This window comes from Triticum urartu, chromosome 1 (assembly GCF_003073215.2).
Source record: "Triticum urartu cultivar G1812 chromosome 1, Tu2.1, whole genome shotgun sequence".
Classification (NCBI taxonomy): Eukaryota; Viridiplantae; Streptophyta; class Magnoliopsida; order Poales; family Poaceae; genus Triticum; species Triticum urartu.
Window position 1 is genome coordinate 106377982 of NC_053022.1, and position 21274 is coordinate 106399255.

Genomic DNA, 21274 nt, shown 5'->3' on the forward strand with positions numbered 1-21274 from the left:
CTACAATTGACATGGGCTGCTTGCACGTGTCCTTGAAATTCTGGATAAACCGGGCCTTTAACGCAGCCCACGATCCGATGGAGTTAGCTGGCAAACTTTTCAGCCAAGTGCGAGCTATTCCTTCCAACATCATGGTGAAGTATTTAGCACAGGCCGCATCATCCACATCCAGCATCTCCATTGCCATCTCATAGCTTTCGGTCCATGACTCGGGGGGTAAATCGGTAGTATAATTGGGCACTTTTCGGGGTCCATTGAAATCCTTGGGCAGCCGCACATTACATAGAGCCGGGACAAGACACGGAACCCCCAAAGAGCTGGAGGTAACTCCTGGCTCCACTGAAGTTGTTGGACGAACCGGAGTAAGCTAACGGGCCGCGTACTGCGCTGCTAACTCGGCTTCTCGACGCGCTCTCCCCTGATCCACCAAATCCTGAGCATTAGTACCACCTGCCGGATTATGCCCTCGAGGCAGGTTACGGTCTCGTGCACTGCTTGACACGGCCGGTTCATCAAAGTGCCTGCTGTAACTCTGACTTGGGCGGGGGGTAGAATGAATCCTCTTGCGGCTGTATGAATACGCCTGCTGTTGAGTCAAAGCTGTCTGAAGGAGCTCCCTAGCCCGTCGCGTCTCAACCGCTATGGGGGACTCACCTTCGACTGGGAGGGCGGCCAATCATGAAGCGGTGGCGACTATGTTATCCAGGGGGTTGGAGAAATGACCCGAAGGTGTTGACATGCGCTGTGACGGTATATTATGACGAGGCGGATCCACTGTGCGCGGCTGAACCGGCGCCCCTGTTCTAGGTGCTTCTACCCGGTTTACCACTGGCTGATTGCTAGTTCCGTCTCCTGGAGTGTTAAAGAGGTTCCTTGGCTCATAAACCGGAGGTAGGTGGGACCGGTACCTTCTTCTCATTACATCATTTGATCCGTTCTGATCCAGCATAAGCCGATAAGCTTGTGCATCCAACTCGGCCCGCTCCGCAGCCATCCTTGTGTTCTCGGCTGCCAGATCTGCCTTGGCTTGAGCTATCTGATCCTTTACTTTCGCGACTTCTGCGTTATGATGATCCTGATTCGCCGCGTTAACCTCGGATGCCAGCGGTGTTGCCAAAGCATCAAACAAATCGAACAAAACCTGAGCCAGTAGTGGAGCAGGGCCTCCTGCCCCAGCTGCTATCGTTGCTGCTGAACCGGAGATCATTGCTGCTGCAGTTGAAGAATGCTGCGCTGACTGCGTACCGTCCATGAAGATCGCAACCTGGCTCGGCGGATCAAGGGAGTCCGGAATACTGTCACCATCAGAACAGCTCCCAAACTGGCCATCTTGCAGTTGGTACAATGACTCGGTCTCTCCGATAGATGACTCGACATTGGAGTAAACGACGGTTTCACCACCAGATACCGATCTATCCTCAGATTCCACTCCGTGGATGACTCCCATCAAGGCACGCTTCATGGCAGGCTGAACCCGGGCGGATCTCGCACGCTGAGCCATTTCGACGATGTCGGTGCAGATGTCCGGCTCAGGGCCCGGTTCGCCGATCTTACCAATGAAGACATGAATACCGCCGAAGGGGACCCGATATCCATACGCAATTGAACCGGCCTCGGGACCCCAGCCTTCATCGTCGATGTAGAGCTTGCCGTGACAACTCTTGGTCATCCGGCCCACAACGTATCCCTTGAGCCCTTCGAAGCTACCCTCTAAGAACTTGAAACCATCATGCGATAGCCCCACGATGGGCACCAACTATCGTGGGATTGTCACGGTAGATGTCCTAGTGTAAGGACTTAGTCGTGGAGCCATCGCAACGTAGTTAGCTTAAAGGGGTTAGAGTGGACAAAGGACGCAAGGAATTATACTGGTTCGGCCCCTTGCGGTGAAGGTAAAGCCTACTCTAGTTATGATGGGATTGCTAGGGTTTCGATGACCAGGGAGAAAATCCGCTTTGCCTGGCTCTCGAGTTGTTGTTTCCTGTCCTTGAACCGCCGTCGGGTCGTCTCTTTATATAGACAGGTTGACGCTCGGCGGTTTACAGAATCCCGTCCAGCTCATAAACGTGTCCGGCTCGGTTTCTACTCTTTCCTATCTTACAACACAAGTTACACACCTTATGGCGGTTTATGTCTACGGGCCCTAATCCGCCTTTGGGCCCTGGGCTTTCAGACCTCTCATATTAAAGCGCCACACTCCTTGTCTTTATCGGCTTCAATATGAATAACTCATTATAGGCATAACCCGGCCCCTCCTAGGCGGTTTATACTCAGTAGTTATATCTCCAACAGTGAGGATCAACGCTTTTTGGTAAAGCCATCGTGGCAAACAATCAAACACACAAGCACACAAGAAGCAGGCGAAAAGAGATGGACGGAAAAGCGGCGAACGGAAAAGAGGGTGAATAAAACGGCAAGGGTGGGGAGAGGAAAACGAGAGGCAAATGGTAAATAATGTAATGCGAGGGATAAGAGTTTGTGATGGGTACTTGGTATGTATTGACTTGATGCAACCTCCCCGGCAACGGCGCCAGAAATCCTTCTTGCTACATCTTGAACATGTGTTGGTTTTCCATTGAAGAGGAAAGCGTGATGCAGCAAAGTAGCGTAAGTATTTCCCTCAGTTTTTGAGAACCAAGGTATCAATCCAGTAGGAGGTAACACGCAAGTCACCTAGTACCTACACAAACAAACAAGAACCTCGCAACCAACGTGATAAAGGGGTTGTCAATCCCTTCACGATCACTTAGGAAAGTGAGATCTGACAGAGATAATAAGAAAAATATTTTTGGTATTTTTGTTATATAGATTGGAAAATAAATATTGCAAAATAGAAATAGCAAATTGGTAGGGAAATAATATGATGGAAGATAGACCCGGGGGCCATAGGTTTCACTAGTGGCTTCTCTCAAGATAGCAAATTCTACGGTGGGTGAACAGATTACTGTCGAGCAATTGATAGAAAAGTGCATAGTTATGAGAATATCTAGGCATGATCATGTATATAGGCATCACGTCCGTGACAAGTAGACCGAAACAATTCTGCATCTACTACTAGTCCACACATCGACCGCTATCCAGCATGCATCTAGAGTATTAAGTTCATAAGAACAGAGTAACGCATTAGGCAAGATGACATGATGTAGAGGGATAAACTCAAGCAATATGATATAAACCCCATCTTTTTATCCTCCATGGCAACAATACAATACGTGCCTTGCTGCCCCTGCTGTCACTGGGAAAGGACACCGCAAGATTGAACCCCAAGCTAAGCACTTCTCCCATTGCAAGAAAGATCAATCTAGTAGGCCAAACCAAACTGATAATTCGAATAGACTTGCAAATATATTAAATCATGCATAAAAGATTTCAGAGAAGAATCAAATATTGTTCATAGATAATCTTGATCATAAACCCAAAATTCATCGGATCTCAACAAACACACCACAAAAAGAATTACATCGAATAGATCTCCAAGAGAATTGAGGAGAACTTTGTATTGAGATCCAAAGAGAGAGAAGAAGCCATCTAGCTAATAACTATGGACCCGAAGGTCTGTGGTAAACTACTCACACATCATCGGAGAGGCTATGGTGTTGATGTAGAAGCCCTCCGTGATCGATTCCCGCCGGCGGAGCGCCAGAAAAGGTCCCAAGATGGGATCTCACGGGTACAAAAGGTTGCGGCGGTGGAAATAGGGTTTCGTGGAGCTCCTTGATGTTATTGGGGTATATGGGTATATATTGTTGGGGATTTTTGCAGAAATTAAAAAATTTCTACGCATCACCAAGATCAATCTATGGAGTTTACTAGAAACGAGAGTGTAGTGCCTCTTCATACCTTTGAAGATCGCGATGTGGAAGCGTTGCAAGAACGCGGTCGGTGGAGTCGTACACGAAGCGATTCGGATCACGGCCGAATCCGATCTAAGCACCGAACAATGGTGCCTCCGCATTCAAGTGGGCCTTTATGCTTTCCAAGAGTTCTATATCATTTCCCATCAATAGTATGTCATCCACATATAATATGAGAAATGCTATAGAGCTCCCACTCACTTTCTTGTAAACACAGGCTTCTCCATAAGTCTGTGTAAACCCAAACACTTTGATCATCTCATCAAATCGAATGTTCCAACTCCGAGATGCTTGCACCAGCCCATAGATTGAGCATTGGAGCTTGCACACCCTATCAGCATTCTTAGGATCGACAAAACCTTCTGGCTGCATCATATACAGTTCTTCCTTAAGGAAACCATTAAGGAATGCCGTTTTGACGTCCATTTGCCATATCTCATAATCATAGAATGCGGCAATTGCTAACATGATTCGGACAGACTTCAGCTTCGCTACGGGTGAGAAGGTCTCATCGTAGTCAACCCCTTGAACTTGTCGATAACCCTTAGCGATAAGCCGAGCCTTATAGATGGTTACATTACCATCCGTGCATGTCTTCTTCTTAAAGATACATTTATTTTCTATGGCTCGCCGATCATCGAGCAAGTCAGTCAAAGTCCATACTTCATTTTCATACATGGATCCTATCTCGGATTTTATGGCTTCAAGCCATTTGTCGGAATCCGGGCCCGCCATCGCTTCTTCATAGTTTGAAGGTTCACCATTCTCTAACAACATGATTTCCAGGACAGGGTTGCCGTACCACTCTGGTGCAGAACGTGTCCTTGTGGACCTACAAAGTTCAATAGCAACTTGATCTGAAGTTTCATGATCATCATCATTAACTTCCTCTCTAGTCGGTGCAGGCACCACAGAAACATTTTCTTGAGCTGCACTACTCTTCGGTTCAAGTGGCAATACTTCATCAAGTTCTACTTTCCTCCCACTTACTTCTTTCAAGAGAAACTCTTTCTCTAGAAAGGATCCATTCTTGGCAACAAAGATCTTGCCTTCGGATCTGAGGTAGAAGGTATACCCAATAGTTTCCTTAGGGTATCCTATGAAGACACATTTTTTTGATTTGGGTTTGAGATTTTCAGGTTGAAGTTTCTTGACATAAGCATCGCATCCCCAAACTTTCAGAAACGACAGCTTAGGTTTCTTCCCAAACCATAATTCATATGGTTTCGTATTAACGGATTTCGACAGAGCCCTATTTAAAGTGAATGCGGCAGTCTCTAAAGCATAACCCCAAAATGATAGCGGTAGGTTGGTAAGAGACATCATGGATCGCACCATATCCAATAGAGTGCGATTTCGACGTTCGGACACACCATTACGCTGAGGTGTTCCAGGCGGCGTGAGTTGTGAAACAATTCCACATTTCCTTAAGTGTGTGCCAAATTCGTGACTCAAATATTCCCCTCCACGATCTGATCGTAAGAACTTTATTTTCCTGTCACATCGATTCTCAACCTCACTTTGAAATTCCTTGAACTTTTCAAAGGTCTCAGACTTGTGTTTCATCAAGTAGACATACCCATATCTACTTAAGTCATCAGTGAGGGTGAGGACATAACGATAACCACCACGAGCCTCTCAACACTCATTGGACCGCACACATCAGTATGTATGATTTCCAATAAGTTGGTTGCTCGCTCCATTGTTCCAGAGAATGGAGTCTTGGTCATTTTGCCCATGAGGCATGGTTCGCACGTGTCAAATGATTCATAATCAAGAGACTCCAAAAGTCCATCTACATGGAGTTTCTTCATGCGTTTGACACCAATGTGACCAAGGCGGCAGTGCCACAAGTATGTGGGACTATCATTTTTCAACCTTACCTCTTTTGGCATTCACACTATGAATATGTGTAACATCACGTTCGAGATTAAATAAGAATAAACCATTGACCAGCAGGGCATGACCATAAAACATGTCTCTCATATAAATAGAACAACCATTATACTCAGATTTAAATGAGTAGCCATCTCACATTAAACGAGATCCAGATACAATGTTCATGCTCAAAGCTAGTACTAAATAACAATTATTGAGGTTTAAAACTAATCCCGTAGGTAAATGTAGAGGTAGCGTGCCGACGGCGATCACATCGACCTTGGAACCATTCCTGACGCGCATCGTCACCTCGTCCTTCGCCAGTCTCCGCTTATTCCGCAGCTCCTGTTTTGAGTTACAAATATGAGCAACTGCACCGGTATCAAATACCCAGGAGTTACTACGAGCGCTGGTTAGGTACACATCAATAACATGTATATCACATATACCTTTGGTATTGCCGGCCTTCTTATCCGCTAATACTTGGGGCAGTTTTGCTTCCAGTGACCGTTTCCCTTGCAATAAAAGCACTCAGTCTCAGGCTTGGGTCCATGCTTTGGCTTCTTCCCGGCAACTGGCTTACCGGGTGTGGCAACTCCCTTTCCATCCTTCTTGAAGTTCTTCTTACCCTTGCCTTTCTTCAACTTAGTGGTTTTATTCACCATCAACACTTGATGTTCCTTTTTGATCTCCACCTCCGCTGATTTCAGCATTGAATATACCTCAGGAATGGTCTTTTCCATCCCCTGCATATTGAAGTTCATCACAAAGCTCTTATAGCTAGGTGGGAGCGACTGAAGGATTCTGTCAATGACCGCATCATCTGGGAGATTAACTCCCAGCTGAGATAAGCGGTTGTGCAACCCAGACATTTTGAGTATGTGCTCGCTGACAGAACTATTCTCCTCCATCTTACAACTGTAGAACTTGTCGGAGACTTCATATCTCTCGACCCGGGCATGAGCTTGGAAAACCATTTTTAGCTCTTGGAACATCTCATATGCTTCGTGCTGCTCAAAACGCTTTTGGATCCCCGGTTCTAAGCTGTAAAGCATGCCGCACTGAACCAGGGAGTAATCATCACTACGCGATTACCAGGCGTTCATAACGTCTTGAGTTGCTGGGAAAACAGGTGCATCACCTAGCGGTGCTTCAAGGACATATGCTTTCTTGGCAGCTATGAGGATAATCCTCAGGTTACGGACCCAGTCCGTGTAGTTGCTACCATCGTCTTTCAGCTTGGTTTTCTCTAGGAACGCGTTGAAGTTGAGGGCAACATTAGCGTGGGCCATTTGATCTACAAGACATATTGCAAAGTTTTAGACTATGTTCATGATAATTAAGTTCATCTAATCAAATTATTTAAAGAACTCCCACTCAGATAGACATCCCTCTAGTCATCTAAGTGATACATGATCCGAGTCAACTAGGCCGTGTCCGATCATCACGTGAGACGAACTAGTCATCATCGGTGAACATCTTCATGTTGATCGTATCTTCTATACGACTCATGTTCGACCTTTCGGTCTTCCGTGTTCCGAGGCCATGTCTGTACATGCTAGGCTCATCAAGTCAACCTAAGTGTGTTGCGTGTGTAAATCTGGCTTACACCCGCTGTATGCGAACGTTAGAACCTATCACACCCGATCATCACGTGGTGCTTCGGAACAACGGACCTTAGCAGCAGTGCACAGTTAGGGGAACACAATTCTTGATATTTTAATGAGGGATCATCTTATTTATGCTACCGTCGTTCTAAGCAAATAAGATGTAAAAACATGATAAACATCACATGCAATCAAATAGTGACATGATATGGCCAATATCATTTTGCTCCTTTTTGATCTCCATCTTCGGGGCGCCATGATCATCATCGTCACCGGCATGACACCATGACCTCCATCATCATGATCTCCATCATCGTGTCTTTATGAAGTTGTCTCGCCAACTATTACTTCTACTACTATGGCTAACGGTTAGCGATAAAGTAGAGTAATTACATGACGTTTATGTTGACACGCATGTCATAAATAAATTAAGATAACTCCTATCGCTCCTGCCAGTTGTCACACTCATCAACATGCAAGTTGTGATTCCTATTACAAGAACATGATCAATCTCATACATCACATATATCATTCATCACATCCTTTTGGCCATATCACATCACACGACATATGCTGCAAGAACAAGTTAGACGTCCTCTAATTGTTGTTGCAAGTTTTTACGTGGCTGCTATAGGTTTCTAGCAAGAACGTTTCTTATCTACACCAAAACCACAACGTGATATGCCAATTTCTATTTACCCTTCATAAGGACCCTTTTCATCGAATCCGATCCGACTAAAGTGGGAGAGATAGACACCGCTAGCCACCTTATGCAACTAGTGCATGTCAGTCGGTGGAACCAGTCTCACGTAAGAGTACATGTAAGGTCGGTCCAGGCCGCTTCATCCCACGATGTAGCCGAATCAAGATAAGACTAGTAACGGTAAGTAAATTGACAAAATCGACGCCCACAACAACTTGTGTTCTACTCGTGCAAAGAAACTACGCATAGAGCTAGCTCTGATACCACTGTTGGGGATTGTTGCAGAAATTAAAAAAATTCTATGCATCACCAAGATCAATCTATTGAGTTTACTAGCAATGAGAGGGGAGTGCATCTTCATACCTATGAAGATCGTGATGCGGAAGCGTTGCAAGAACGCGGTCGGTGGAGTCGTACACAAAGCGATTCAGATCACGGTCGATTCCGGTCTAAGCACCAAACAACGGTGCCTCCACGTTCAACACACGTGCAGCCCGGTGACGTCTCCCCCGCCTTGATCCAGCAAGGAGAGAGGGAGAGGTTGGGGAAGACTCCGTCCAGCAGCAGCACGACGGCGTGGTGGTGGTGGAAGAGCGTGGCACTCGAGGAGGGCTTCGCCAAGCACTGCGAGAGACGAGGAGGGAGAGGGGTAGGGTTGCGCCAAGAGAGAGGGAGACTCGTGTCTCTAGCAGCCCCAAAACTCCCACTATATATAGGGGAAGGGGAGGGGGTGCCGGCCCCCTAGATCCATCTAGAGGGGGGCGGCGGCCCCCTTAGGGTTTCCAATTAGGGGGGCGCCCGCCCCCGGGGGGGCAGCGGCCCCCTAGGGTTTCAAACCCTAGGCGCCTTGGGCCCTTGGGGGTGCACCAGCCCACTAAGGGGCTGGTTCCCACCCAACTACAGCCCATTAGGTCCTTCAGGGCAGGTGGACCCTCCCGGTGGACCCCCGGAAACCCTTCGGTGGTCCTGGTACAATACTAATAAACCCCGAAACCATTCCGGTGGCTGAAACTGGACTTCCCATATATAAATCTTTACCTCCAGACCATTCCAAAACTCCTCGTGACGTCCGGGATCTCATCCGGGACTCCGAACAACATTCGGTAACCACGTACATCTATTCCCTATAACCCTAGTGTCATCGAACCTTAAGTGTGTAGACCCTACGGGTTCGGGAACTATGCAGACATGACCGAGACATCTCTCCGGCCAATAACCAACAACAGGATCTGGATACCCATGTTGGCTCCCACATGTTCCACGATGATCTCATCAGATGAACCACGATGTCAAGGATTCAATCAATCCCGTATACGATTCCCTTTGTCTACCGGTATAACACTTGCCCGAGATTCGATCGTCGGTATACTGATACCTTGTTCAATCTCGTTACGGCAAGTCTCTTTACTCGTTTCGTAACACATCATCCCGTGACCAACCCCTTAGTCACATTGAGCTCATTACGATGATGTCTTACCGAGTGGGCCCAGAGATACCTCTCCGTCATACGGAGTGACAAATCCCAGTCTCGATTCGTGCCAACCCAACAGATACTTTCCGGGATACCCGTAGTGCACCTTTATAGCCACCCAGTCACGTTGTGACATTTGGCATAGCCAAAGAATTCCTACGGTATCCGGGAGTTGCACAATCTCATGGTCTAAGGAAAATATACTTGACATTAGAAAAGCTTTAGCATACGAACTACGCGATCTTGTGATAGGCTTAGTATTGGGTCTTGTCCATCACATCATTCTCCTAATGATGTGATCCCGTTATCAACGACATCTAATGTCCATGGTCAGCAAACCGTAACCATCTATTGATCAATGAGCTAGTCAACTAGAGGCTCACTAGGGACATGTCGTGGTCTATGTATTCACACATGTATTACGATTTCCGGATAACACAATTATAGCATGAACAATAGACAATTATCATGAACAAGGAAATATAATAATAACCATTTTATTATTGCCTCTAGGGCATATTTCCAACATATATAGGAGGAAGATGCACATCGGTGGATCTATGAGGGGCCAACGAGGCTAGGGGGCGCGCCTGGACCCCCTGGGTGCGCCCTCCTGCCTCGTGGCCTCCTCGCTTCTTTCTTGACATCCACTCCAAGTCTCCTAGATCACGTTTGTTCCAAAAATAACTCTCCCAAAGGTTTCATTCCGTTTGATATTCCTTTTCTGCGGAACACTGAAATAGGCAAAAAAATAGCAATTTGCACTGGGCCTTTGGTTAGTAGGTATATTAAAGCCCATTGAACATCCAAAACAAATAATATAATAGCATGGAACAATCAAAAATTATAGATACGTTGGAGACGTATCAGCGGGGTCCTATTGGAAACTATGGGATATTAAGGCCTCCTTTTAATAAAGTACAGGAACAAAGCATTAACACTTAGTGAATACATGAACTCCTCAAACTAAGGTCATCACTGGGAGTGGTCCCAATTATTGTCACTTCGGGGTTACCGGATCATAACACATAGTAGGTGACTATTGACTTGCAAAATTGGATCAAGAACTCACATATATTCTTGAAAAGATAATAGGTTCAGATCTGAAATCATGGCACTCGAGCCCTAGTGACAAGCATTAAGCATAGCAAAGTCATAGCAACATCAATCTCAGAACATAGTGGATACTAGGGATCAAACCCTAACAAAACTAACTCGATTACATGATAAATCTCATCCAACCCATCACCGTCCAGCAAGCCTACGATGGAAATACTCACGCACGGCGGTGAGCATCATGAAATTGGTGATGGAGGAAGGTTGATGATGACGATGGCGACGGATTCCCCTCTCTGGAGCCCCGAACGGACTTCGGATCAGCCCTCCCAAGAGAGATTAGGGCTTGGCGGCGGCTCCGTATCGTAAAACGCGATGAATCCTTCTCTCTGATTTTTTTTCTCCCTGAACGTGAATATATAGAGTTGGAGTTTAGGTCGGTGGATCCTCAAGGGGCCCACAAGACAGGGGGGCGCGCCCCCCACACTCGTGGACAGGGTGTGGGCCCCCTAGTGCTGATTCTTTCGCCAGTATTTTTTATAAATTCCAAAAATATTCCCCATAAAGTTTCAGGTCATTCCGAGAACTTTTATTTCTGCACAAAAATAACACCATGGCAATTCTGCTGAAAACTGCGTCAGTCCGGGTTAGTTCCCTTCAAATCATGCAAGTTAGAGTCCAAAACAAGGTCAAAAGTGTTTGGAAAAGTAGATACGGTGGAGACCTATAAACTCCCCCAAGCTTAAACCTTTTCTTGTCCTCAAGCAATTCAGTTGACAAACTAAAAGTGATAAAGAAAAACTTTTACAAACTCTATTTCATCTTGTTGTTGTAAATATGTAAAGCCAGCATGCAGGTTTTCAGTAAAGATTATGAACTAACCATATTCACAATAACATTTAGGTCTCATGATTACTCATATCAATGTGTAGGATCAAAAGTATGTCTAGAGGGGGTGATTAGACTACTTGACCAAATAAAAATCTAGCATTTTCCCAATTTTAAGTCTTGGCAGATTTTACCAACTAAGCACTAGTCAAGCAATCAACCTACACATGCAAGTCTAAGAGTATAGCAGCGGAATGTAAAACATTGCACATGGAGGTAAAGGGAGGAGTTTGGAGGGAGCAAACGCAATGTAGACACGGAGATTTTTGGCGTGGTTCCGATAGGTGGTGCTATCGTACATCCACGTTGATGGAGACTTCAACCCACGAAGTGTAACGGTTGCGCGAGTCCACGGAGGCCTCCACCCACGAAGGGTCCATGAAGAAGCAACCTTGTCTATCCCAGCATGGTCGTCGCCCACGAAGGACTTGCCTCACTAGGGTACATCTTCACGAAGTAGGCGATCTCCTTGCCCGTACAAACTCCTTGGTTCAACTCCACAATCTTGAAGAAGGCTCCGAAGTGACACCTAACCAATCTAGGAGACACCACTCTCCAAAAGGTAATAAATGGTGTGTTGATGATGAACTCCTTGCTCTTGTGCTTCAAATGATAGTCTCCCCAACACTCAACTCTCTCACACATATTTGGATTTGGTGGAAAGATGATTTGAGTGGAAAGCAACATGGAGAAGCCTAGAGATCAAGATTCATATGGTTGGAATGGAATATCTTGACCTCAACACATGAGTAGGTGGTTCTCCCTCAGAAAATGTATGATGGAAGTGTAGGCATGTTCTGATGGCTCTCTCTCTATAAATGAAGAGTGGGTGGAGGGGTATATATAGCCTCCACACAAAATCTAACTGTTACACACAAATCACCAAACTCGGTGGGGCCGAATAACAAAACTCGGTTGGACCGATTTAGTTCAAAATGTGAATGTTAGGATTTTCGGTGGGACGACATGTCAACTCGGTGAGACCAATTCCATTAGGGTTAGGGCATAACGTAATCTCGGTGACACCGATTACACAAACTTGGTGGGACCGATTTTGGTAATAAGCTAATCAGAGAGTTGGTCAGGCAAACTCGGTGGGACCGATTCGCTCATCTCGGTGAGACCGAAAATGTTACGAAGGAGAAACAAAGAGTTTGCATTGGGAACCCAGTGGGACCAATTGCTCATTTTGGTTGGACCGAAACGTTGCGAAGGGAAACAGAGAGTTTGCAATCCCATCTCGGTGAGACCGAGATCCCTATCGGTGAGACCGAAAATACTAGTGTTTTGTGGCAGTGGCTATGTCAACTGAACTCGGTGACGTCGGATAGAAAGTTCCCGTGGGGCCGAGTTTGACTTTTGGTTTGGGACATATGTGGATATGAGAAAGTGGTTGAGGGTTTTTGGAGCATATCACTAAGCATTTTGAGCAAGTAAACCATTAAGCAACACCTCATCCCCTTTTAATAGTATTGGCTTTTCCTATGGACTCAATGTGATCTTGGATCACTAAAAGTAAAATGTAGAGTCTTGAGCTTTAGAGCTTGAGCCAATCTTTTGTCCTTAGCATTTTGAGGGGTCCACATTTCTAATCCATGCCATGCCAATCATTGATCTTTTCTCAAATATTTATCTTGAAATAGCATTAGCTCAATGTAACACCCCGGATGTAACTTTCCCAATTTGTACTCCAACTCTTGCCGTTTCGGCGTTAAGTTATTTTATTTTCTTGGGTTCGAGTCTTTGTATCTGTGTGTTATTTTCATTGTCATGCATCTCATATCATGTCATCATGTGCATTGCATTTGCATACGTGTTCATCTCATGCATTCAAGCATTTTCTCCGTTGTCCGCTTTGCATTCCGGCGCTTCGTTCTCCTCCGGTGGTCATTTCTACCTTCCTTTCATGTGTGGGGTTTAAACATTTCCGGATTGGACCGAGACTTGCCAAGCGGCCTTGGTTTACTACTGGTAGACCACCTGTCAAGTTTCGTATCATTTGGACTTCGTTTGATACTCCAATGGTTAACCGAGGGACCGAGAAGGCCTCGTGTGTGTTGCAGCCCAACACCCCTCCAATTTGGCCCAAAACCCACCTAAACCCTCTCCATCATCCAGAGCGTTCGATCACGATCGTGTGGCCGAAAACCGCACCTCGTTTGGACTCTCCTAGCTCCTCCTATGCCTATTTAAAGATCCCCCGTAAATCTCCTTCCCCCCCCCCCCCCCCGAAAACCCTAGATCCACCCCTCGCGCGCACTGGACAAAATCCCGTCGACGGACATTGTCTGCTTCCCCGCCACCGCGAATCGCGCGCCGCCACGTGGCCGAGCCGCCCCACATCGCCGCCCGTCCCGCCGGCCCGCTCGGCCCGGCTGGGGCCCCCGAGGCCCAGCGGCTCCACCCCGCCTCCTCGCGCCCGAGGCGCCGCCCGGCCCTGCCCGGCTGGAGCGCGCCGCCGCCTCCGCCCTGCCTTGCCTCGTCGCCGGTGGTCACCGACCTCGCCGTCGTTCGCCTCTTCCACCGAACCTCGCCGCTGTTCGGTCGCCTCGCCGCCGTTCGGTCGCCTTGCCCTCGCCTCGCCGCCTCACCCTCGCCTCCGTCAACTCCGGCGGCCCGCGCAGCTACTCCGAAGTAGATCCGGCCGCCTCGTTTTCCGCGTCAGGCAAACCCTAGATCCGGAGGTCGAATTCTACTAAGTCCCCGTGTTTTTCAGTTTCAAGTGCTCCTGTTCATCGTGCTATAACTTTGCATTCGTAACTCCGTTTTGGACATATAGCATATCAAAATGTTCATCTCAGAGAGCGTATCATTTCATTACATTGCATCATTTTCATTTGAGTGCATCTTGATGCCCGAAATGCTGTTAGAAGAGGGCTACTTGAGTTAATTATTAGATCTGCTGCTCCATTTAGCTTTTTGTCATTTTTCCATGATTAATGTGTGCATGATATGCCCATGAGTTCTACATATGTTTTGTTAAGGGTTTTGTCATCTTTCCAGAGGTGCAACCCATGTATTTTTGTGATGTGTGTGGTGACTAGCACAAGCTTGCAAAGTGGTGCACTTGGTAATTCTGTTTTTAGGGACTTAGCAATTCTACTAAGTCCTTGAGCTGTTTATCTCATATGGCCATATGTTTATGTTGTTTCCTAATGATCCGTGCCTCTTTTGAGGATGATCATTAAGGATGTTTTGTTAATATTGTAGTTCTCTATCCATCCATGTCTTTGTTTGCAATTATGGAGCACCGTAGCTTGAGTCAATCGAGCTCTACTTTTGCTACTTTGTGAATCTGGGCAGATTGTCGAACTTGTTTGCAATTTTGCCGATGTTGTTGTAGTTGATCCGTGCATGCTATGTTATTTTTCTTGACATGTCTAGCTTTCATTTTGTGCATTCTTGATGGATGTATGCTTAGCTTTTCATGACTTGCTCCGTAGTGAGTGCATCGAGCTCGTAAACATGCCTACTTGAGTTATGTTTCAGCATGTGCCAGTTTTCACTAAGTCTGAAAACTAATCATGTTTTTGCTATGTTCACATGCTTGCAATTGTATTTTCTGGTCCTTTTTGACTCAAGGTCACTAAGGGACTTTTGTTAAGCTCTTTGAGTAGCTCCATGCCATGCTTTACTTTGGCATTTTCAGTTCCTTTAGCATGTAGTTTTGTTGCTCCGAAGAGTGCTATCTGATCTGAAATTTCCAGACAAGTGTTAATTTCACTAAGTCTGAAATCTGCTTGCCATATGCATTTTTGCCATACTTGTTTGAACCTGTTAATGGATGAATTGGCCGTATCTCAGTGCTAGACTTTTGTTAAGCATCATTAATGCATCCCTGCCATGTATTTTTATGTCATGTTTGGGTGCTGTAGCATGTTCATCGCATTGCATTTAGATGGCTACTTGCGGTAAATCGCAGACCGGTGTCATATTTGAATCGCTTGCCATTTCCAAACCGTAGCTCCGATTCCGGCGTTCTTTGTATCGTTTTCAAGCGATTTCATCTCATATTTCCAGTGGCACACTTGGATTTCCAAGTTGAGGCCAGGTTCATGCATTCCTTGTCAAATCTTGCATATGCATCCCGCATCGCATCTCGCATAGCATATCATCTTTGCATCATCTTGTTTGATCCTTGCACGTGGTTGATTGTGTCTTTGTTGCTTGTTTGTCTTGTTTGGGTAGAGGCGGGAGACGAGTTCGCTAACAAGGAGCCAGTTGAGTTTGCTTTCGAGGATCCAGTCAACTCTCACAACTTTGCAGGCAAGATGATCATACCCTCGAAATCACTACTATCTTTGCTATGCTAGATTGCTCGCTCTTTTGCTATGCCAATGCTAAGATGCCTACCACTTGCTTTCAAGCCTCCCAAATTGCCATGTCAAACCTCTAACCCACCTTGTCCTAGCAAACCGTTGATTGGCTATGTTACCGCTTTGCTCAGCCCCTCTTATAGCGTTGCTAGTTGCAGGTGAAGATTGGAGGCCGTTCCTTGTTGGAACATTTATTTAATTGTTGGGATATCATTATATTGCCATGTTATCCTAATGCATCTATATACTTGGTGAAGGGTGGAAGGCTCAGCCTCTCGCCTAGTGTTTTTTTCCACTCTTGCTGCCCTAGTTTCCGTCATATCGGTGTTATGTTCCCGGATTTTGCGTTCCTTACGCGGTTGGGTTATAATGGGAACCCCTTGATAGTTCACCTTGATTAAAGCTTTTCCAACAATGCCCAACCTTGGTTTTACCATTCTCCACCTAGCCTCTTTTCCCTTGGGTTTCCGGAGCCCGAGGGTCATCTTATTTTAACCCCCCCCCCCCGGGCCAGTGCTCCTCTGAGTGTTGGTCCAAACTAGGCAGCCTGCGGGGCCACCTCAGGGAAACTCGAGGGTTGGTTTTACTCGTAGCTTGACCTATCTGAGTGTGCCCTGAGAATGAGATATGTGCAGCTCCTATCGGGATTTGTCGGCACATTCGGGCAGTGTTGCTGGTCTTGTTTTAACCTGTCGAAGTGTCTTGAAGAACCGAGATACCGAGTCTGATCGGAACGTCTTGGGAGGAGGTCTATTCCTTCGTTGACCGCGAGAGCTTGTCATGGGCTAAGTTGGGACTCCCTGCAGGGATTTGAACTTTCGAAAGCCGTGCCTGCGGTTATGGGCAGATGGGAATTTGTTAATATCCGGTTGTAGATAAGTTGAACCTTAACTTAATTAAAATGAATCAACTGAGTGTGTTGCTGTGATGGCCTCTTCTCGGCGGAGTCCGGGAAGTGGACACGGTGTTGGAGTAATGCTTGCACAGGTTGTTCTCTAGTTTCTCGCTCGCGCTTTGCCTCCTCTTCTCGCTCTCTTTTGCGAATAGGATAGCCACCATATTTGCTAGTCGCTTGCTGCAGCTCCTCATATATTTACCTTGCCTTACCTATAAGCTTAAATAGTCTTGATCGCGAGGGTGCGAGATTGCTGAGACCCTGTGGCTCACAGATTACTATTGCACCAGATGCAGGGCCTGATGATTCCGCTCCAGGTGACGCGCTTGAGCTCAAGTGAGAGTTCGACAAGGACTCTCAACGATACTATGTTTCCTTTCCTGATGATCAGTAGTGGCACCCAGTTGGGGGTGATCGGGACCGTGTCGCATGTTGGGTTATCTTTTATTTTGGTGCCGTAGTCGGGCCATGAATGTTTGGATGATGTAATGTTATTTATGTACTTGATTGATGTGGCGAGTGTAAGCCAACTATGTTATCTCCCCTTTTATTATCTATATTACATGGGATGTTGTGAAGATTGCCTAACTTGCGACATATGCCTTCAATGTGATTATGCCTCTAAGTCGTGCCTCGACACGTGGGAGATATAGTCGCATCGAGGGTGTTATAAGTTGGTAATCAGAGCCTTCCCCGACCTTAGGAGCCCCATTGCTTGATCGTTTTTAGCGTCCAAGTTGTTTCTAGAAAAATGTTTTGAGTCATTTAGGAATTATATATCGGAGAGTTTAGGAATTCTTTTTACTTTCCAGTCTCCTCATCGCTCTGGTAAGGCATCCTGACGTAGAGTTTTGACTCTTCTCTTCTCAAATTTCACTAATTTTTTTTAGGATCACACGGGTATCTTGAAATTGTTCTGATGGTTTTATGATGAGAACATTGTCTTGGTGCCTCCTGTCAGGGGTTTTGTGGAAGTGTCCCGGGGAGTTGAGCTCTGAGGTGTTGTCGTCATAATTTTATCGTTGCAGTTCTAGAATACCTGAGTTTAGTACGCCGACATCGAAAATCTCTTTTATGCAGTTCGTTGGTGAGATAACCTCGACGCCACCCATTACTGGGGCGGGAGTTCGGGAGTATCGCCATAACTTGTATAACAGATGCTTTTCGAAGGTTGAGGTAGATGGTTTCCAAAGGTTTCTTGGTTATGTGTTGAAGGATGGATACAGCTGGATGTAGGATTTGCTAGTTTGGGTGAGATATTATGCTGCCCCTGTATCCCCAACACCTGATTGCATAACCGGAAAGGTTCGGGAGTTTCATAGGTGGGAATTCTAGTAGCTCTAGTTCTTCTTCCACGAATATTGGTTTGAGATTGGGATTTCTTACTGATTATTCGTTCCTGATCCGTACCTTGTGGATTTATTTCTCTACCTAAATTCTACGTGGCTTCTCAATTTATGGATATGTGACCATTTCAAGAGGAATGCATTCGTTCATTTTGTTCGGATGTGAAGACTATATGTTGCAATTTTCATTCCGTTGGATTCAGCTTCTTTTGTCTATCAATGTGCTAATGGATGGCAACCTCTTCAGGATGGCTCCTCCAACGCGCACGACTCCGAATCCTAATCCGCCACCACCACCACCTCCTCCGCAGGCATGGCAAGCTGTGATGGCCGCAACCAATGCAAACACACAGTTGATCATGCAAATTCTTCAAGAGCGCAATCAAGGCAACCAAGGGAACCAAGGCAACAATTAGAATCACTTTGCTACACTCAACCAGTTCCTTGCTAACGGGCCAAAGACTTTCAGCAATTGTGTTGAGGCAACCGATGCTGACGATTGGCTTGTGGATCTGTGCAAGCATTTCGAGTGCAGTAACGTCAGGCCTGAGGACTTTATTAAGTTCGCTTCCTTCCAACTCAAAGATCAAGCTGCAGAATGGTTCCAGCAGTACAAGGATTCCAGAGGTGGACGTGTTATCACCTGGAATGAATTCTGTCAAGATTTCAGGGCTCATCATATCCCTCAGAGGGTGATTGAAAGCAAGCGTGAGGAATTCCGCAACCTGAAGCAAGGCTCTTTGTCTGTATATGACTACAACAAGTTGTTTCAGAAGCTCGCCCGCTTTGCCAAGCAGGACGTACCTGATGAGAAGAGCATGATATACCAGTTCAGAGGTGGTCTCAGAGAAGAAATTCAGCTCGCTCTTGTTCTCTTTGAGCCCTTGAGGTAGGATGAGTTCTACAACATGGCATTGAAGCAAGAGGCTGCTCAACTGAGGTGTGATGCTTCCAAGAAGCGAGTCAGAGATGTTACTCCTTCTTCCTCTACTCAAGTGGCCAAGTAGTAGAAGTATTGGCTTCCTCCTCCTCCGTTCCGTCAGCCGTATCAGCAGAAGAGCAAAAGTGGCAGTGGATCTTCCCACCCACCCAACCCTGGCTTTCAGAACAAGACTTCGTCTCAAGCTCCAAGATCGAGTGCTCCGTATCACCGTACGCTTTCAGAAGTCACGTGCAACAAGTGCCAACAGAAGGGTCACTATGCCAACAAGTGTCTCAATCAGAGGCGTCTTCCTCCTCCTCCTGTCAGATCGGCTAGTACAGCTGTGGTCAAGCATAACCCCAAGCACGCCAAGGTCAACTTGATGAATGCAGCTCAGGCAGAGGATTCGTCAGATGTCATCATGGGTAACCTTCCTGTTAATGATATTCCCGCAAAAGTTCTTTTTGACACTGGTGCATCGCATTGTTTCATGTCAAAGCCATTTTTTACCAAGCATGAGTTCGTTTCGTCACATTTGGGTTAACAAATGGATATTGTTTCTCCTGGCAAACGTTTGAGTGCAAGTCTGAAGGTGCCAGATGTTACTATCACCTTGGGAGACTACAAGTTTCTTTCCTCCCCAATGGTTCTTGGCAACTCGAATATTGATCTTATTCTCGGAATGGATTGGCTTTCTAAGCACAAGGCTCAGCTTGATTGTGCAGCCAGGCAGATTAAATTGACTCATTCGTCTGAGGATGTAATTGTCTTTGCCGCTCGTGATGATTCTATCCGTCTGTTTTCTCTCAATGACAAGGGTGAACTCGATGCCATCTTGCAAATTCCAATTGTTTGCGAATATCAAGACGTCTTTCCAGAAGAGCTTCCAGGAATGCCTCCGCACCGGCCAGTTGAATTCGTTATTGATCTTGAGTCTGGCACGGAACCAGTGTGCAAGCGTCCTTACAAGCTCGGACCTGAAGAGTTGAAGGAGCTGAAGAAGCAACTCGATATTCAAGAGAAAATGGGTCTCATCCGGCCTAGTTCTTGTCCGTGGGGTTGTGGTGTTCTTTTTGTGAAGAAGAAGGATGGAACGGACCGACTTTGTGTTGATTACCGTCCATTGAACAAGAAGACCATCAAGAACAAATACCCACTTCCCAACATCAACGAGCTGTTCGAACAACTCAAAGGTGCCCAAGTATTCTCCAAGCTTGATCTCCGTATGGGTTATCATCAGATTCGAATCCGTGAGCAAGATATTCCCAAGACGGCTTTCAGGACAAGCTATGGTTCATATGAATACACTGTCATGTCTTTTGGCCTCGTCAACGCTCCTCCGATGTTCTCTCGCATGATGAACTTCATCTTCAACGCCTACACCAATGACTTCGTTTTGGTCTATCTCGACGACATTCTGGTTTTCTCGAAGAACAAGGAAGATCATACCAAGCATTTGCGTTTGGTTCTTGATAAGCTGAGGGAACACAAGTTCTACGCCAAGTTCTCCAAGTGCGAATTTTGGCTCGATGAGGTTCTTTATCTTGGTCATATTATCTCTGCCAAGGGCATTGCCGTGAATCCTGAGAAGGTGTCTGCAATTGTGAATTGGGAACCTCCTCAGAATGTGAAGCAACTCCGTAGCTTCCTCGGTCTCGCAAGCTACTGCCGAAGATTCGTTGAAAACTTCTCCAAGATCGTGAAGCCTCTCTCAAATCTTCTCCAGAAGCACATCAAGTACGTTTGGTCTCCGGAGTGTGACATTTCTTTCAACACTTTGAAAGAGAAATTGATCACTGCTCCAGTTCTGACTCCGCCCGATGAATCCAAGCCGTACGAGGTCTTTTGTGATGCCTCTCTCCAAGGTCTTGGCGCAGTATTAATGCAAGAGAAGAAAGTTGTTGCTTATACCTCTCGCCAGTTGAAGCCTAATGAGAAGAACTACCCCACTCATGATCTCGAGTTGGCGGCAGTTGTGCATGCTCTTTTGACTTGGAGACATCTTCTATTGGGAAGAAAAGTGGACATTTTCACTGATCACAAGAGTCTCAAGTACATCTTCACTCAGCCTAATCTCAACCTCAGGCAAACTCGATGGGTCGAAATGATTCAAGAGTATAATCCGAGTATTGAGTATACTCCAGGCAAGGCCAATGTGATTGCTGACGCATTGAGCAGAAAAGCTTATTGCAATAGTCTGATTCTTAAGCCTTATCAACCCGAGCTTTGTGAAGCTTTCCGCAAACTTAATCTACAAGTTGTTCCTCAAGGTTTCCTCGCCAACCTTCAAGTCTCTCCTACCTTGGAAGACCAGATTCGCCAAGCCCAGCTTCTTGAT